This window comes from Nelumbo lutea, chromosome 3, assembly GCF_056320005.1.
Source record: "Nelumbo lutea isolate HS-2025 chromosome 3, American lotus-T2T, whole genome shotgun sequence".
NCBI classification, from domain to species: Eukaryota; Viridiplantae; Streptophyta; class Magnoliopsida; order Proteales; family Nelumbonaceae; genus Nelumbo; species Nelumbo lutea.
In genome coordinates, this window is record NC_142686.1 from 78,876,566 (window position 1) to 78,897,396 (window position 20,831).

At 40.7% G+C, this 20,831-nt stretch overlaps 1 long non-coding RNA gene across 1 annotated transcript; it reads left to right on the plus strand.

Moving 5' to 3' along the window:
• The first annotated feature begins 2,875 nt into the window (after positions 1-2,875).
• LOC148865907 (uncharacterized) lies at positions 2,876-6,883 on the plus strand. Its single transcript, XR_016109341.1, has 2 exons — positions 2,876-5,563; positions 5,650-6,883. It is a non-coding gene; the product is annotated as an uncharacterized LOC148865907 (long non-coding RNA).
• The last annotated feature ends 13,948 nt before the right edge of the window (positions 6,884-20,831 follow it).

Consider the following 20,831-nt stretch of genomic DNA (forward strand, 5'->3'; position numbering starts at 1 on the left):
GACACACAAAACTCATGAAAACCACCCCTAAATCAAAGAAAATGTTTCACTAAATTAGAAAACTTGATTAAGCATCTATTTCTTTGAAGAATCTTTGCCTATTTGTGTGAAAAATTGTTATTGAGTCCTAAGCACTATACCTGGACAAGTTTCAAAACCTTTCTCCTCCTTTTTCTCTATAAATAGAGGCCCAACTCGAGCTTTGGGGGGGGGCAGTTTTCCAACTTCTATAATACATCCATTCTACTTGAAATCTCGAAATCCTTGAAGCTAAGCTCAAACCTCAAATTTGTTTCCCATGTTTTCCAAACATAACACCAGAGATGCTCAACCCAGCTCTATAACTCGCTCAAGTTTTGTTTGAAGTCTTTCTAGCTATTGGAAAGTTTATTTCAATGTCACACACGAGAGATCCGAAATATGCATGAAACATCCAAGCATTCAATAATTTCAAAACTCTTTGGAGCTAATCTAAGTACTCTTTTGTTCAATTCGACAATCGGAATACCATTGACAAGGTTACATACGAGAGGTACGCCTCTCACGTTACCTTCTAGCTCAGGTTTTGATTTTGGGTTGCTTGAAATTTTGAGACCTTGGAGAAGCATTGTTCTCGATTTCTTCTAGACTAAGTATAGAGGCAGAGAGGCGAGGGTTTTAGGGAAATTAGTACTTAAGACCTGATAACATCACCTCAAAGTCGGTCTCAAGAGAAGTTGAGTGCACATTTCTCCAAATTTCATAAATTCTTGCAGCTATATTTATCAAATTTTTGAAAGAAATTTAGCCTAAACAACTTCAGTATTGGGTTGCTACAACGGCTTGGAGAAAGGGATTCCTAATACCTTCCCTCTCCTAATCCCTAGGGCCCGAAATCTCTCAGTTGTGTCCCTTTTCCATGGAGAACGGAGTCACTATCAAAGAATTAAATCGAATTTTTCAAATCTGAAAATGAAGGCCCATTTCCATTAAAAAATGGGTGGCAACTCCATCTTTTTTAGCTGGCCATGAGCTTCCTGAGGCTCACACCTACATTTCGTTCAAGAGGTCCGAGGCCCACCTGAAGGACACCATCTACTACACAGAGCTTGCTAAAGATGGAGAGACTAGGGTGGCAAAGGTGAAAACCATGTGATTACCAGACCAACCAAGCGGATCTTCGGTGATGACGGAAAGAAAGAAGCGATCTAGGTGTATTCGAATGAACGATAAAAATGGGAAAAGTTATTACACAATCGTCAAGGATTACGAAGAGGTTGACATGTCCATCGCAAAGAAACCCACCTTGGAGGTATTACTTTAATTATTAGTATTTAAATTAGAACATATATTGTAAGTATCATTTTCCTTCTTCCCTTTATCAATGAATGCATTATTAATCTCCTTATAATCAGAACCATTTTGTCAAGAACAAATCCATGGAACTACCATACAATGGTTTCGTAGTGTTCACATCACAAAAAGAGAATAGCTCATTGTGGCAAAATTCAACAAAATTTGAGGTACATAACTTGACACCTACAAACACACACTTAAAGAGTAAACAATATTAAATAACTGAAGAGACACACGTAATAAGGCATACCCAAAGAAACAATAGAATACTATGATGAAACCCATGTGCCTCCTAAGAACATGCAAGATTCAAACAATGAAGTGGAGGAACCACTAGAAGAGGTTGACATGATCACCGAAGAAGGAGGAAAGAAGCCATTATACATGTAAGTGTGGTGATGAGGCTACATGTGGGGGTCTCCTTGAAGGACAAAAGAAGACTAAGTGCAGGAGGTAGGCTAAAGTCTAGGGAAAATGAGAATAATAGAATGATGATTTTGTTATGAGATGGACTCCCATTTATAGGGAGAAATCCTAAGGTCCCGAAAGGAATGAGCCAAAAGTGTTTGATTCCCACTAGAAAAGGGAATCTCGAATTCGTTGTCAGTTATCACAGAGCACTCCTAGGATTTCGTCATGTGCCTTATGAGATATCTCAAGGATGAACTTTCCTTTCATCTGAGGATTCTCATAATTTTCATGTGTTACTTATTTCGTGATCCTTTTAACCAACATGGCATGGGTGATGTCATTACATAGCTGACGCGCTCTTATTAGGCCTATAGAATGTCTCGTTACACGCATAATTTAAAGATGCACGCATATCTAATATTTATTCTCAGTTGTACAATAATTCCACGTTTGTCGTGGGCCTGCGGTGGCTTTGATCTCATCACAGATTCGCACACTTCCAAAACTCATCATGGGTCCACACATGCCTAAAACTTATCTCAAGTCTACGCATGTTTGAAACTCATTGCAAATTTATGTGGGGCAAAGTTCATTGCAACTCATTTCGGGAACGAGTTCATCGTAAACATGTGATGGTTATGAACTCATTGCACACATGCGATGAGTTATGGACTCATCGCAGGCATCCCATGTGGTATTGTGGCATCCTGCATTAGCTCCCCTGCTTATCGGTAAGTGGAAACTTACTAATAAGCATCTTTGTCCTCGGATTTGTTTTGGGGTTTTGTGATGGAGCAATTTGTTGGGGGATTAAAGATATTGTGGCATCTTGATCTTTGTGCATTAGGTTTGGTGATCATTTACATTAAGTCTGATGATTGTTCCTATTCTTAAAGAAATACTCTACAAACAGGGGAGATTTTATTTCGGTATGTTGTTAGCCCCCCTATCTGTACTCAATTTGTTAGCAAAGTTCTCAGCCCCCTGACTACACAGGAAGTGGATTGTCAAAAGACAAGTATTAGACATTAGAGTCTGGGCTTCTAGCCCCCCTCTGGTCAGAGGAAGTTGTCCCCTCTGAAGTTTATCCATGATAAGGTAATGCTTCACCAAAGATAGATGATCTGGTGGTTTTGATTTTCAGCCCCCTCTGTCATTGGTGAAGTATTGCTCATCGTGAATACATAGTGTGAAGTAGGAGTGTTTTGTTTGAGTGGCCTTTCGTATTAAACTACTGTTGGAATGGTGGAGAAGCCTTTATCCATAACTGTCATCTCCACATTAACGCACTGCATTAGCGCGTGTGGCTCGGAGGGTGGATGTGACGATTGCCAATGTAGTGCTACTTTTGAATTAATGTGCCGGTTGTCCCGCCTTCCTCAGTATGTTTGTAATTTATTTAGTTTGCTTTTTGGTTAAGCGACGACGAGGAAATTGCAATCATTTTGTTTCGTCTTCCCCGGTGCCGTTTAGGATTCCGGACGCGTGCAAAGCTTCTATAAAAGGGTGGTACGCTTGCTAGTGGTTCCTTTTGCCTACTTTGTTATTCTTAGTCGATTGTGCCATCTTTATGTCTACTCTTACCCCTCTACACACCATTCTTAGTCTTTTCTTTTCCTGTTCCTTGTCCTTTCGCAATGGCCCCTCGCCAAAAGAAGTTTGAGTGCCCGTTTGTTGAGTTTCTTAGGGTTGTGGATATAGCAGAAATGTTGTTGGAACGTGAAGCAGCCAAGATGGGTGATGGTGGTAAGGGTTTTTGGCCCCTGTGTCAATATCAAGGGGCAAGGATGGGGGCTTCGATGCCATCGATGGGAGGGAGTTAATGTGTCTGTATGGGCGTTTTGGTCAGCCTGTTTCATTTAAGTGTGAGGAACCGAGGACTAACAGTTCAAAGTCTCTGGTTAGTTATTTAGGATGGGCACGCTACATTTTGGAGAATCTGATGTTCTGTCGCTTGCTACGGGATGCTGGTCTCATACGTTTTATGGACTGCTTTTTAGATCTCCCTGGTAAAGAGGGAGTGAGTTATGTAAAACCCCTACTGGAGCACTGGTGTTTCCATACTCACACGTTGGTGGGTGCGTTCAGTGAGTTTGGTATCACCGTAGAGGACATTGTTGCCCTATTGGCGCTACCGGTTGGTGGGTCGGTGTCCGCCCACCACTTACAGTTTCCTTAGTCCCTCCTTGCTAATTTGTCAGGGCTTTGTGAGGATCTGATGAGGGAGAGTACTGAATTCAAGTCCCAGGTAGATCAGTTAACTTCTCGGGGTAAAATGCCACTTGAGGCGTGGATGGCCTATTGGTTCGAGGCTAACAACAGGGGAGATATAATGGTGCACGGGGGAGATAGCCAATGCCATCTTGCAGCGCTTATTCTATAGGTTGCATCTTGGTTCCTCTTTCCCGGGATCCCCGATTATGGCCTTCGCACGGTGCTAGTCCCCTTATCGTGCTGGCTGCCGGCAGTCATCAACTTCCATTGGCGTCAATGCTTCTGGGGTATTTATTCGAGTAAATGGACAGCACAATCAATCAGATGATAGACCCAAGCTGTAAGAGGCGCATCAGCTACATTTTTGTTCCCTTTCTGTTTATGTACATGTGCGAGCGTCTCGACCTCAGCATCACGCCTCGACGTCTCTCTCCTATGAGCGTTACTATTGCAACTTTAGATGGAGACCAGACCGAAGATCAGTCATTGGGGGTTTGCTGGGGAAAGCACTGGCCTCGCACTAATAGACTCAAGCAGTTCGGGGTGAATGAGATCGAATTAAAGTTGGCATCCATTGAAGCCTTTGTGTGGAGACCTTATACTCAGGTCATTCGACATTTCATGCCTTTCTTTGTTGGTGGTGTCATTCCTGAGGATGGCGACCAACAGTGTGTGCCGTGGAGGCAACTCATCCTCTTGCAGGCGTGGCACGTCTAATTCCATGGGCCGACATCATTGCCTACCTGGACCGATCTGTTGAAGTGCAAGTTGTGGCATATCGCCCTAATAGAATCCTCCGTCAGTTCGGATACGACGACCTAGGTGCACAGTTTCCATGGTCTGCAGGGGAGGACGAGTTATGGACCCGGCAGCACGGGTTAGTGTTCCCAAGGAGTTCACAGTTCCCTCGAGGGGTATAAGAGGGTTGAGACTTGCAGGTCCCTCCATTTGGCTTACATGTGCTCCTTATTTGGTGGGTTCCAACTTCCAACTATTTTTGTCTGCAACTCCCCTCTCTTTCCATGTCATGGCTCCCCCTTTGGGTCATGCAACGGATCAGGGGCAGGCACAGGCTAATCCTCAACCGAGTCCTCCAATTTCGGAAGAGCGGGAGTTTCTGGGAGCTCTTTGAAAGGTTAAGCACCCTGCTCTGGAGAAAGGTTGCTGCCCTCCTGCTGCTAAGAGGGCCAGATCAGCTAGGGTCCCTCACCCTTTTGTTCCACCTATACTAGTGGTGCGGCATGAGACCGAGTCGGATGTTGCATCATCCCGAACTGAGGAGGATCCAGGTAGGGGCTCACCACCAGCGAGTCCTGAAGAAATTAGGCAAGGTCCTTCGACCCCAACTTCTGAACTAAGAGATGTTGCTGATACGGAATTGGTACAGTCTATAGTGCCGGTTCCTCCCACTGAGGTAATCTCTGTTCCAGTCGCTAGTGGGCGAGTAAAGAAAATGGATCCCCACACACGTAGGAGGGAGCCCGAAAAGGTTAACTTGATAAGATCTTATGGTAATGTATTTGGTCTACTGGTGGAGGCCGATGATGCTCAACCCAATGTGGAAACCCCACAAGTCCCGTCTGAGGGCATTATGGGTGAAAAGGTATAGATAGTGTGAGCATTTGTCTAGTTTTCTTATTATGATTATTTCCTTGTACTAATCGTGTGTTGTTTATCTCATCGCGGGAGGTTTTCGATGTGAATCTCTTCGCTATGTCTCGCCTATTATTAGGCGACTGGTGCATGATTTGCTGTCCTTGTAGCCCCCCACCGAGGGTCAAGGGACAACTGATGACCGACCCGGTGACCTTGGGGATGCCAGGGTAACCGAAAATGCCGTTGTTGACACCATCGCCAGTCTCTGCCGCGCAAGAAGGAGAAGAAGCCTGTGTGGGTTTGTAGAGACAGCCCCCCAGCGAGCTAGTAGAGCGAACTGAGGTTGACCAAAAAGGATCAGCCCTCGGTTGAGACGTCTGGCAAGCCCATCTATGATTTAGGACAGCCTGCTAAAAGAGAACAGGAGCAAGTGCCCCCATATGTGTCTTATCAGAATGATCCCGAAGGTGCCATGGCTGCTGAAGAGTCTTGTGCAAAGCCACCGTTACAATCCCAGCACCAGGATGAGGGTGTGAGGGTGGACGTAACTTCATCGCAGCAGCCCAAAGCTGTATTTGGACCAGATGTTCCTTTCAAGGTCCAGCCTACATTTGAATCGGTGGCCGCTGAGGTCTTGTCACCATCGGAGCCCATGTAGTTCGAAGAGGAGTTGGCGTACATCCGTAGGGAGCTTGAGCAGTACTATCAGTGCCATAAGCTTCTCCCACTGGGTTATTCAATCATCCAGCCTGTCATCACCCAGGGTTTGCGTAGGAACGAGAAGTATGTAGTGTCTGACTCTATGGAGAAGTCTGTCTCTTTGATCGTGCAAAAGGGTGGTTACCTTCTGTGGAGCTCCCGCCGGTGATCATAGGTGCTTCGTTAAACACCATTGCGGCTGTGATGAATGTATTATGGGTCAGGATATATAAGAGCTTTCATGGTTGGGTTTTTCCAGCTGGCTCAAGACGTTCGTCATTCGCTGCGATGGATTTCAAAATGGACCTGATTAAGCAAAGATTAGCTCACATCTTCTGGAAAGCTGGCAAGGACTCACGGCCATTGACTACACAGGCTTCAAAAGAACTCAACCAGTGCGGCAAGGTTGTCCAGGCCAATCTTGCAAGGGCTCAAGAGAAATTAAACGCTCTATTCGATGAGTGCGCTCGGTAGCAAAAGATAGTCTGGCAGTATGAAGCAGAGGACAAGGAGATTTTGGAAATTGCAGTAGAGGAGAATAAACATGTCAAGGACGAGTAATAGAAGGAGTGAGGCCTGTATTTGAACAAAATGTATTGATTTTGAATGAAAAAGATCTTTTTGTACATGCGTTTGCCTTTTCACTTTGATATGATTGTTGCCTATGGTATATGCTTTAGTTGGTAAGATATATACTTGTGAGTCTACTAGCTTGATCTCAATATTAGCAGGCCTTAATAGGTTGAAAGCGACGTCAGCAGGCCATCCAGGCTCTCTGTGTCCCGTAGATGCAGGTTCCGTAGTTTTTAATTTGGTGCCATTGCGCAAAAGTCCCTCAGTATGTCTGAGGTTACAGCGCAGTTACTATGCTTATATATCAGTATGTGAAAATGTTGAACTTCATCGTATGCAAGAAGTTTGAGTACTATCCCTCTTAAGAAAATTGCATTTTATGGCGATTGAAAGAATCAAATGTAGCTTGTGAAAATCAGAGTATACCATGGTTTAGCAGATTAAATATTTAAGCAAAAGTAAAGTCAAGAGTCATTGCATTGGAAGACTTTAATGCATGCGCTGAACTTAAGTACTCTCACATGAAGAAGAAACGGATCTCTCCGCACGTGACAGAGTTATGTACTACTGTATGAGAAACATAAAGTTGAGTGCTATTTCGTAAAGGAAGACAAATGTTATCGCAAATGTCGAGGTTAAGTTTTGGGCGGGCGAAACATAATTTTCATGGCATAAGAAAAGTAAAATTGCAATGCACTCATAAAAGCTTAAGCTTGCCATAATGAAAGGATTAAGTAATATCACATATAAGTGTTAAGTGTCACCATGTGTGAAAGGGCATCATATTGTTTTAAAGTAAAGGAATGTCCTACGTACGAGTTAGTTAAGTGTCATCGTGTATTAAGAAAAATATCATCGCAATCTTGAGAGGGTGCAGTTTCATCGCATAAGCGAGGAGAAATGAATGCTATCCGACTAGGATGGTTGAGTGTTTTCACGCCTTTAGAAATTAGATTGAGTCGCCCCTGGTTTCACTAGGGTAGTCTATTGTAAGTAACAAGATGAACACCAATGTCTGATGCTATCATTTGTACTCTTGGGGGTGCGAGGGTGGTGATACATATTCATAAGGGTAAGGTGTTGGGAATTTGTCATTGTACTTTGTATATGACACTCTCTCCCTAGGGTTGTTAGGGTAACTCATTGCAATTTTGAATGTTACCTGGTGAACTTTACCATCGCTCCTTGTGTTGCTAGAACCTTCATGGGGTTGCTAGGATATATAAGCACGCGCTTGGGGTTGCCAGGGCCCTCACATGGAGCATGCGGCATCCTAGGCTAGCCAAGGTATGTAAGTGTGCACCTGAGGTTGTCAAGGCCTTTGCATGGAGCATGCGGCATCCTGGGCTAGTCAAGGTATGTAAGTGTGCGCTTGGGGCTGCCAGGGCCTTCGCATGGAGCATGTGGCATCCTAGACCAGGGTAAGTACGTGTGCACCTAGGGTTGCTAGGGCCTTTGCATGGAACATGCAGCATCTTGGACTAGCTAGGGTAAGTAAGTGTACGCCTAGGGTTTTTAGGGCCTCCGCATGGAGAATGTAGCATCCTAAGTGTGCACCTAGGGTTGCTAGGGCCTTTGCATGGAACATGCAGCATCTTGGACTAGCTAGGGTGAGTAAGTGTACGCATGGGGTTTTTAGGGCCTCCGCATGGAGCATGTAGCATCCTAGACCGGCCAAGGTAAGTAACTGTGTGCCTGGGGTTGCCAGGGAATTCGCATGGAAAATGTGGCATCTTAGACCAGCCTGAATATGTAAGCATGCACCTGGGTTGCCAGGGCCTTTGCATGGAGCATGCAGCATCCTGGACCACCAAAGTATGTAAGTGTGCAGCTAGGGCTGCTAGCCTTTTCATGGAGCATGTGGCATCCTGGACTAGGCAGGGTAAGTAAGTGTAAGCCTAGGGTTGCAAGGGCCTTCGCATGGAGCATGCGGCATCTTGGACCGGCTAGGGTAAGTATGTGTGTGCAAGGGGTTGCCAAGGCCTTCGCATGGAGCACACGGCATCCTAGACCAGCCAGGCAATGTAAGTGTGCACCTAGGGTTGCTAGGGCTTTCGCATTGAGCATGCGGCATCCCGAACCAGCCAAGGTATGTAAGATATATACATATATAGTAGACATAATCAACGAAGAGTCAGCACATAGTTTGGAGTCAAAAATATATTTAGAAGACAACATGCTTTTATTTAAGACTGAATATGCATACAAAGAATTCATAACATGCTCTAAGTACAATATATCTTTCATATATAGAGACATATGATAATTACGCTTTCAGAATTGTACAAGAGATTCACAACAAGCTATATTTTGAATACAAGTACACAAGACATGATTTTCCTTACACTACTAATCATAATATGGTTTCAACCAGTGGCCATTCACGATCTCATCTTGCTCTCCTATGTCAACAGTTTTGAGTACATAGTATCTCGATGGGTGAGCTTCTTGGACTATGTATGGTCCAACCTAGTTAGGTGCAAATTTTCTGACTGACTTACCCTGTCTGACATGGAGTGTTGTTTTAAGAACCTTGTCGCCCTCTTGGAATTTTCTGAGCTTTACCAACTGAATATGCATACAAAGAATTCATGACATGCTCTGAGTACAATGTATCTTTCATATAAAGAGACATGACAATTACGCTTTCAGAATTGTACAAGAGATTCACAACAAGCTATATTTTGAATACAAGCACACAAGACATGATTTTCCTTACAATACTAATCATAATATGGTTTCAACCAATGGCCATTCATGATCTCATCTTGCTCTCATATGTCAACAGTTTTGAGTACATAGTATCCCGATGGGTGAGCTTCTTGGACTATGTATGGTCCAACCCAGTTAGGTGCAAATTTTCCGACTGACTTACCATGTCTGACATGGAGTGTTGTTTTAAGAACCTTGTCGCCCTCTTGGAATTTTCTGAGCTTTACCAATTTGTTGAAGTTAGAAGCCATGGTCTGTTTGTATTTGATTTGTTTCTGCAATGACCTCTCCCTTCCTTCATCAATGTACTCTAATCTATCACTGAGTAGGTGATCCATGTCCTCTATTCAAAAATGTTTTCCCATTGCGAAGGCTACACGGGCGGAAACTGTCTATATTTCTACTAGTAGCATGGCCTCCTGGCCATATACTAACGAGTAAGGGGTTGCATGAGTGCTCTTCCTAATTGTTGTGCGATAAGCCGAGAGTGTTTGAGACAAATTTTCTGACCACTCCTTCTAGTTATCTACTACCATTTTGCTCAGCATCTTTAACAAGGTTTTGTTTGTGGTCTCTACTTGCCCATTCCCCTGTGTGTAATAGGTTGTAGACATTCCTAGTCTCACCCCATATTGTCCCAACAAGTCTTGGACTTCCTGATTCTTTATGGATAAACCATTGTTTGTCAAAATTCTCATTGGGACCCTGAATCAGTGGACTATATGCTACCTAAGGAAATTTATGATGTTCTCCACACAAATCATTCTCAAGTGTATGGCCTTCACCCATTTGGTGAAGTAATCTATGGCCACTATTATGAAACAGTATCCTTGGGAAGGCGGGTATATTTTTCCAATTAAGTCCACCCCCCAAGTGTGGAAAGGCTAAGGTGTAATTATGGGGTGGAGGTCATTGGCCGATCAATGTATTCTCTTGACATGTACTTGGCATTTGTGGCACTTTCATACATGCTTTTGGGTATCTTCTATCATGATAGGCCAGTAAAATCCCAAGTGCAAGATATGGTTGTGTAAGGCCATCTATCCATGGTGTGGGGCTGGTTAAGAGTTGTGGGTTGTATCTAGAGCTTCTTCTATCTCTTCACCATCTAGGCATCACAGAGGTTTTTCAGTGTAAGATTTTCTATAAAGCACTCCGTCATTAAGGTAGAATTTTTTTGCCTTGGCTAAGAGTTTTCTACTCAGAACTGGGTCAACAGGTGTGGTGTTGATCTCAATGTAGTCTATGTACATGTTCCTACAGTCTAGTTCACTTTCTATAAGACACCCATTCCTATCCGCTTCCGAGATGCACTTTTCACAGTAATTCTGAGCCTTAGTTGCACCTGCCTTCATCGTTGGTTAGTAGTACCCCAACCTTTGTAACCTTTTGTATAACGGACTAGTTATGTCTCCACAGTAGATTCTATGAGTTTCGTCTAGGACTACTTCTGCCTCTTTAGGCCCTAAGCACCTTGCTCTAACTCCGTCCGCCAACCTATGGTATAACGCCCCGTTCACCAGTTGGAACCTTAGTAATGTCTTGTCGTCTTGCATCGCCATTGCTGGGTTTTTCAGCTTTTGTATCACACTATGCCTCCAATCTTCTTTTGTTATTTCATCCTTCTTTTCTACCTAGTGTCCCAATCTATCAGCTGATGGTTCATAGTGCATCTGGATGGTAATGTTGCTTAGATTTTTACTTGGCTGAATTTTTTATCCCAAAGTGGTAATGCATTGACGTATCTATTTTTGGCCCCGTTCTAGAGTTTATAGGTCACTTCCAAGTCCCTAGCCAATCTCTGGATCAATGTCCTATATGGAAAGATCATTAGCTCCTTGACCGTGGTGGTGTTGTCCATTTACCCAATCACCAACTTTGAATCCCCTACTACTTTGACCTTTTTGGCTCCGGAATCTCTCGCTATTGTCAGCCCTAGTACTAAAGCTTTGTAATCAGCTGTCTTATGGGAACAAGGAAACTATAGCTTGAATGAGTAAGCTAATGTGTCACCAGTAGGCGAGGTCAATGTGACTCCGGCTCCGGCTAAAGTGCTAGTACTGCTTTCGTCAAAAGTTAAGGTCCATTCCCCATCTTCTACTACTACAATGATAGGTAACTCTCCATGTACCTCTTCAGAAATGAAGTAACTATCATCAATGGGGAAGGCAGAAAAGAGATCTGCTACTGCTTGACACTTAATGCCTTTGGTTTGTGGTGTGTCCAGGAAAGTGTCGTTAACCACTTCGGAACACCAGTTTCAATATTTATAAATTTTTTGATTCTCAAAATAACTACAAAATGCAATTAGAGGTGAGAAAGGGGTCGTATCCATAGGGAAGCAAGGGAAAAATGTTACGTACTTCAATCCAGGCAAAATAACAAGATTTGATATTGCAGAAACACGAAATTTAATTAACTGAACTGGAAGAAATGTATCTAGTCTTCATTTGATGAATTTGGCTTCTGTAATGGTAATGATGATTTTGTCAACCAAGGAAAACTCCTATTTGACTTTTGGACTGATTTATTGACTAGTTATGCCATAATCCTACTAGTTTGCTTATGATTATCCTACCATTAGCAGCATTGCTTTAAGATCACAACAATCAACTAAGTCCAACCAATTTCAAATCAAAACCTCTGTCTACTATGCTAGCTTGCCAAACCAGCAAGAACTGAAAATGGCATGTCATTCAAAGTTAAATCGGCAATTGCATACTTTCTAATTCTCATGATTGTCCAGGGTTTCTTTTCTTGGTATTGAATTTTCATGTTGGAATCCAGGATTTTATGTTCAGAAATAAGCTGAATGTGTGGCTACTAAAGAGAACCATAGCACTTTTTCTTGGTATCTTAATTTTCCTCAGTTATTTATCTTGATCCATTTGCTTTATACATCTATAATTATTTGTCACTGTTGTGTGCTTTATTGCTTCTACTTATATTTTTATGAGTGGTAAAATATGCATTATATCAAATCTAGTTCCTTCAAATAAAACACCTTAGGCTTGGGTTGATCTTTTCATTCATGGCCTTTGATTTTCTTGTTGGTTCTTGGTACTGTATTCCCCTGTTTCAGGTCCAGAAAATAGGGGATGCACCTCATATTTTAACTCTATATGATCTGGTTGCTGAAAAAAGGAGGGAATATGCATGGCATGTAGGTTAGATACCCAAATTTCTTATAGGTTGGGTCATTCTCTAGGGGTCTTTTCCTTGTTCACTCAGAATGCTTGGAATCAAATTATATTGCTAGCAGGCCTTTCCGAGTAAATGTGGTGGGTATTAAAGTGCCTCCAACAATCTGGACTGCCACTTTCATTGTAAAACTTAGAATTACCTGATTTCACTTGGTACAGTTCCATCAGTTGTTAGAGCAAATCCTAGTAACATTTGAGCCATCTCAGCTGATTCACTATAATTTTACCCAATTCCTTCTACAATTAGGAGAAAATCTGTCTTTCATTTATTTGCCTTGTCCAAACCCAACTTTAGTTTGGATGCCTCATTACCTAGGCATACTAATGAACTTTTACAGGGTCCAGTACATGCTTACATTGCCATTCCAGGAGGAAAGACTTGCTATCTTTCAAAGTTGCAAACAAGAGGTTGTTGGGGAAGATGGGGTCACTGTAACTTAGGAGGAGAAGCTCTGAAGCACGTCTGAAGACACTATCTTTAGAATGTTATTTGTCCCCACTCAGTTTTACTGAGTTTGTTGTTGGGTTACAGGCAAATTCGTTCCCAAGATATAACAGAGCCTTGAGCGAGAATCTGCAATCAGCAAAGTTGAAGAGTCTCCAAAGAAACCTTCTGTGAGACTGTAGCAGACCAGACTGAGTGAGAGAGAGATAGTGAATTTTGAAATTGTGTTTTTGGAGTCTGATTCATGCTCCTTAAATAACTTGTGAAGAGGTATGAGGAAAAGGTAGGTGCTGGTTTAGAGAAGGCACCTTGAACAGTCACAATTTCAACCATTGTGACTGTTTAAAAAGTTGTTAACAGTTGGTGACTATTAACTTTGAATTGTGCCTCTTGATCACACCCGATCGAATCGTGACCGTTGATCTCATCAATGGTGATCAACGGTCATCAACGTACCAAAACCAAAGCTGCCCATTGCAAGCCACGCGGGTGCAAGCAAAGTGCGAGCAAAGTGCGCCTCATTGCGCCACACACACGCGTGCATGCGCGTTGCGCGGTATCGAATCCCCATACTCTCATCTACTAATTCTAAGGAGTGTAAATCAGCTCCTATTGAAATATTGAAAACAAAACTTATAATTTTCCAATGTGGGACAAGTTCAAAACTGGGTTGTGTAAGAGAAAAACTGATTTTTTCAAACAAGTGTACAGGTGCAATTTCTCATGTAATTGACCAATCAAACCCATTGGATTTAATCTCTTATGAGATTAAAATCCAAGAGAGGTTATCATGGTTGTGATCAGAGTGGCCTTCAAAGGACGGCAATTGTTGGGTGTGTAAAGATAGAGACAAGGCCTCTCATTCTTTTGGGGGAAAAGGTTTGCAATTCTGCATATTTTATGAACTTGGTCATATTGGTCAAATACAAATGCATTAAAGTGACAAAAGATTGGAGCATATATGGGCTCTCATTTTGATTTCTGTCATGGAATACTGAATTAGGAATGAATCTACGAGTTTTGATCTATATGGTCACAAGATCTTTTGAGAAAAAATTATCTCTAGTGTTTGATCACTAATGTTGTATCAACCCTTTCAAGCATTACGCCTGTACTTGTTTCTTTTGTAATACATAGTGCAGAGCATGCGATAGAGTGCAGCATAATTCTTTTGTACTTGTTTCTATTTTGGATTATTGATGAGTTGTTGATGCCGATGATAAACTTCTTTAGGATACTTGAACTATTGCAGAATGAAGATTCAGATGGTCAAACTGTCTATGAGAAAGAAGATGATGGTAGCATTTGCAAATATGGACTACGAAGAACTCAAAACCTGGACAGAATGTAAGAAGAGAAACAAAAAGAAATTTGATATATGTACCTGAACTTGGTCATGTAGAAATTTGATATATCTTTTCTGGAAGTTGACCCATCTCATTTTTGCTCAATCTTTATTTCTTCATTGTTGGCTTTTTGGAAAGAGAAGCTCTAAAACAAAGAATCGATTTTTTCTCTCAGAAAACCTTTTGGCCTTGAGAAACGTGTTGCCTTCAATTTTCAAAGCTGGAAGGGGAGAGAGAAACTTGCTTGCAAATTATTTTGGCGAGTGGGCATAATGATCCATGCTTGAGTCAGAGAGAGCGAAAGAGGGAGAAAGAGGATAACAGTAACTATAAGTTTGGAATTCAAAAGAACTGTCGGTACGAACCTCTTTCCTTCATTGCGAAGAACAGAGGATTCCCTCGAGCTGTAGTGGTAGAGCATCGCTCAAAGAGGGGATTCGAGACCAACTCTTAGAGAGGCACGAAATAAAGAGAAATGTATAGTAATTCTTTTTTTTTTTTCAAAAGAAAAACACTCAACCTTTACATGAAAGTAAACCGAACAGTACAGATGAGTATAAGCAGGGGTTATAAGATATTTTCATCTGGCCTTTACATGCTAGGTAGGCTAGTGTATGAGCGGCCTTGTTATAGTTTATGTTTATATGTACAAATTGTAGTTGATCAAAAGTAGATAAAATTCTTGATAGTTGTATCCAATGTAACCAATCTATCCATCTCCTTGGTTGATTTCTATCTTGCAAAAAATCTATCAACTGGGATGAGTCGCTATATATATTTGAAGTTGGCTAACTATTTTTAGCCCTTGGATTAGAGCCCGGAGTTCCACATCATACCTGTTGATGGCCCAACATGGTTCTCCTTCAGTAAAGACTGTACCTCTATCTGTGCAGAGAAATGTATAGTAATTGATCAATGATCAATTACAAGTGACTCAAAATATATTGGGTAAATTACAAAGGCCCTCCTTGTACTATGGGGTCAGTGACAAAGTCCCCCCTTCACTTTTTTTGCGACAAAGACCCCCTTGACCATTAAGTCTGATGATGGAAAACATTAAATTATCAAAATACTCCACTAAACTTTTTCTATTTTCTTTTTCTTGCCCTTTTTCTCTTAAAACCTATTTAACCTAGGAAATGGATATCTGGTCCTACAGAGTGATTTTGTTTGTTTTGATTGCTGGTTATCTTTCCTTCCATGATCAAAACATCAGGGCCATGTACAAGAATTTTCCGATGCCCTTGCTGGTTCATCACAGAGCTTATTTAGCTCCTTTCTCGTCTTCTCAACACAAACCCCCTGACCAAAATAACAATTCCAAAAATCATGGAGAATCACTGGCTCAAGAAGGGATTCAAGCACATTAGATTCTACATGGAGAATGACCAGTTTCACAACGTCGAGGATGATGATGATGATGATGTTGAATCCGAGAGTCAAAGCTAGAGGTGCAGAGATAGCCAAAACCCAGATTGGCTAGACTGATGAGCTTAAACGCATTATTGCATTAATTCAACATCATATCGTTTTCCCAAGGGGTTTGACCTCCTTGGTGACATTGATCAGTTTCTACGTAACTATTGGAAAAACTGAATTTAGCAAAGATTGAACTTGGAACCAAACTGAGGACAACTTTAGTGCCAATTGCCAAAGAGACAACTTGCTGATAGGCCATCTCAAAAAGAACTAATCCAGTATGAGTGCTGGTTCTCAGAATTATATGTTCAAATTCAGTAAGACCTCCGTCAAACTAGTAAATTAATACTACGCTACCTATACTGCTCCCTTGGAGAAATAAGAATTAATGCTAAAGGAAACATCCTTATTGAATTCAATAAATTCACAGTTTCAAGATGCCATTAATAACACAACTATTCTATGAAACTTTATCAACTCATTGGAGAGATTGTGAATGGTAAATTAGATATAATGATGACTATAGAAGCATTCTTTGCTCTAGAAATAGACTGAAATAAGTAAAACCGACATTGAGCTGTTATTTTCTCTCTCTCTCTCTCTTTTGTAAGAAAACGAACTGGAGAACACTTTGCTCCTTGCTGAACTGCAAAATCTGAAAAATAGAGTATAATGGGGACTCTTCTCTCTAGTCACAGTTGCTCTCAACCGATGGATGGCTAGTGTGTGTATGGGGTTCTATTTGTAGAGCCCGAACCGCCTAAAGAGGGGCCTTCCTTCATGGTTAAGGAATTGTAAAACTAGAGGCTCCATCAACCTCTGTTTTACAAACCATTGAATATAAAACCATGTACTCCTTCTCTCAATGGAAGCCTTAGGTGAGCTTCTAGAATAGCTTGACATTTCAACAGCTAGTTCTAGACACTACTGGGTCCCAATTGCTAATTTGTTTCAAGCTATAAGTTCTAACAATCTCCCACTTAGCTGAGATGAATATTTATGTTTACTTTATATGGCCATTAATGACCCCGTATGATATTCGTTATATTCAATTGAAATGACTATCCCAAATCATCAAAGTCACTTGAGATCTATTAATTTGACTCAGGACCATCGATGGTTATAGAGTTAGCAACTCCAACCAATATGAACAAACTATATACAATGCTTAGACAACCTAAGCATGGCCCATATATCTCCATCTCATGTTATGTGTACACATTTAAATTGAGAAGAAGATCAGAGATATGTTTATCAAAATCAGTAATTTTATTGTGATCACATACAGTGGTGTCAATAAGAATCATCACACTCAATACATATCCAATTTATCAAAATTGTCCACCAACCCTATGCGTGCTACATGCTCCAAAAAGAGCTTGGGTGGGAGTTCCTTCGTTAATGGATTAGCTAGTATGAGTGTAGTATTAATATGTTCTATTGATACAATCTGATCCTGAACCCTTTCCCTCACAACGAAGTACTTGATGTCAATGTGCTTCGACCCTGTTCTTGTCAGGTTATATTTTAAAAAAAAAACACAACAGCAACATTATCACAATAAATCCCCATCGGTCTCTGAATCGAGTCCACTACTCGAAGACCTGAGATAAAATTACGCAACCATATGGCATGACTAGTTGCTTCATAACAAGCTATGAATTCTACTTCCATAGTAGATTAAGCAGTTCTTGCAGTTTGTTTTGCACTTCTCCATGAAATAGGCCCTTCGGCCATCATGAAGATATAACCAAAGGTAGATGCACGAGTATCCCGACATCCGAATCAGTATATCCTATTACCTCCAAATTTTATGAGTGCTTATAAGTGAGCATATAATTCTTAGTTCCTTGTAAATAGCGCATGACTTTCTTGGCTGCCTTCCAATGGTCAATACCAAGATTCTTTTGGTATCTTCCAAGCATACTAGCAACAAATGCTATATCAGGACGGGTACACACATCTGCATACATAAGACTTCCCATGGCTGATGCATAGGGAATGTTGTTCATCTGCTCTTGCTCTAACTGGTTCTTAGGGCATTGAAGTAAAGTGGATTTATCTCCTTTTACCACAGGGATGGTAGTGTTAACACAATTTTGCATGTTAAATCTTTTAAGCACATTTTCTATATATGCTTTTTGGGTTAATCCCATGATACTATGAGGCCAATCTCAAAAAATCTAAATGGCTAAAACATAAGAGGCTTCACCGAGATCTTTCATATCAAAATTGTTTGATAAAAACCTTTTGGTCTTGTGTAACATTGCAAGACTGTTACTAGCAATCAGAATATCATCAACATATAAGGTTAAGATGGTGTGTCTACTTCCACTGACTTTCAGGTATATACATTGGTCAACAATATTTCCTTAAATCCATAATTAAACAAAATATTATGGAATTTTAGGTACCATTGTCGAAATACCTGCTTTAGACCATAAATGGATTTCATTAATTTGCAGACTAAACCTTTCTTGCAGTCTATTTCAAAACGTTCTGGTTGTTGCATGTAGACTTCTTCATGCAGATCTCCATTTAGAAAAGCTATCTTAACATCCATCTGATGCAGTTCTAAATCAAAATGAGCAATCAGGGCCATGACTATCCTAAATGAATCCTTCTTTGACACTGGAGAGAAGGTCTCTGTATAGTCTATTCCTTCTTTTTGAGTGTATCCTTTTGCAACGAACCGGACTTTATATCTTTCAATATTCCCCTTAGAGTCTTGTTTGGTTTTAAAAACCCATTTATAACCTATTGGCTTAACTCCTTCAAGTAGAACAATGAGATCCCAGACATCATTGTTTTTCATGGATTCAAGTTCATCCTTCATGGCTTCCAACCAATGAGTTGATTCCCTTGAGTTGATGGCCTCAATAAATGATACAGGATCATTTTCTAAATTCAACTCATGCTCACACTCAATTAAATAGACTTCATAGTCATTTGATATTGCCGATCTCTGAACTCTTTGAGATCTTCTAAGTGGGATTTATTCTTTTGGCGTTGTATTTTCAATAATTTCATTATTCTAGACACCTTGTGTATCAGCCTCAAGAGGTTCAATTGGTAACTCTTTCCTATATAACTATTATAGGTATGATCATTGGATTTTCCTGAAAGGTGATCTGCCTAGATCCAGAGCTCTCACTAGAATTCCCAAATTCCAGAAATTCAGCTTGCTTGGATTCCACAATTCTAGTATTTAAAGTAGGGCAAAAGAATTTATAACTCTTAGATCTTTTAGGGTAACCAACAAAATAACCACTAACTATCTTGGGATCCAATTTACCTAGTTGTGGGATTATGTACTTTTACCTCAACTGGACAACCCCAAATACATAAATACCCTAATTTGGGTTTCTTACCAACCCATGATTCATATGGGGTATTAGGGACTGCTTTAGTAGGAACTCTATTGAGAATATGTGCAGTTGTCTTTAAGGCTTCTCCCCATAAATTCTCAGGTAGACTTGAATTACTCAGCATACTTCTTACCATGTCCATGAGAGTACGGTTTCGTTGCTCTGCTACACAATTCTACTCAGGTGTACTTGGCATTGTGTAGCTTGCAACAATCCTATGTTCTTGTAAAAATAAGGCAAAAGCACTTGGATTTTGGCCTGTTTCGGTGTATCTACCATAATATTCACCTCCTCTATCAGACCGTATACTTTTAATCTTCTTATTGAGTTGATTTTCAACTTCTATCTTGAAGATCTTGAAAACATCAAGTGCTTCTGATTTCTCATGAATCAAATACACGTAACTATATCTAAAGAAATCATCTATAAAGGTAATGAAGTATTTGTGTCCTCCCATAGTAGGAGTAGGGAATGGTCCACAAATATTTGTGTGTATTATTTCCAGTAACTCTACACATCTTGTGGTTTCCCTTTTAGTGGTTTTGGTGAATTTTTCCTTTATGCAATCCACACATATGTTGAAATCAGAATAATCCAGCGAACTTAGGATTCCATCTTTTGTGATACATTCCATTCTTTCTTTAGAAATGTGGCATAATCTTTTATGCCACAAAATGGACAAATTCTCATTCACTCAATTTCTTTTATTTCCGACCATATAGTTCTCATTCAAGTTATATGGACCATGAGCAAAGATAGGGTGCAAATTAATCTTGTAAACATTTCCGCATAACACACCATTCCCAACTTTAATAGAATTATGGAGTAGAGTAAAACTTTTGTTCTTAAACTTAAATTCAAAATCATAGGAATCAAGTTTAGGAACTGAAATAAGATTTCTCTTAAATGTAGGTACATATAGTGTATCTACTAAGTCTAAATGAAAGCTGGTATCCAAAATAAGACGATATGTCCCTACAGCTTCAACATCTATCTCTATTCCATTTCCAATGGCTATGGTGTGTTCTCCCTTACGCAATTCTCGGCTTGTCAGAAAGCCCTGCAGAAAAACCGTGACATGAGTTGTAGCGCCCGTATCCACCCACCAAGTATTAGAAGGTGCGCTAACAAAATAGGATTCTGAAAGCATAAAGCCATAATTCTTACCTTTCTTGTTGATCCATGCCGTATATTTGTGACATTCTTTCTTTATGTATCCCTTCTTTTTACAAAAGAAGCAACAGGCTTTATGATCCCCATTTTCTGCAGCAATGACCTTCTCTTTGCCCTTTCTCTGAGTTTTCTTCCTAAAATGTCTCTTATGTGGTCCAATGGTTAGGTGAGCACTTTCAAGCATTTCACTCTTAAGCCTTTCTTCTCTTTGAACACACATGGCAATTAGCTCGCTCATTTTCCATTTCTCGTTCTACATATTATAGTTGATCTAAAATGGACCAAATTGTGTAGGAAGATAAGTCATAATGAAGTGCACAAGGAAACCTTTGGATAT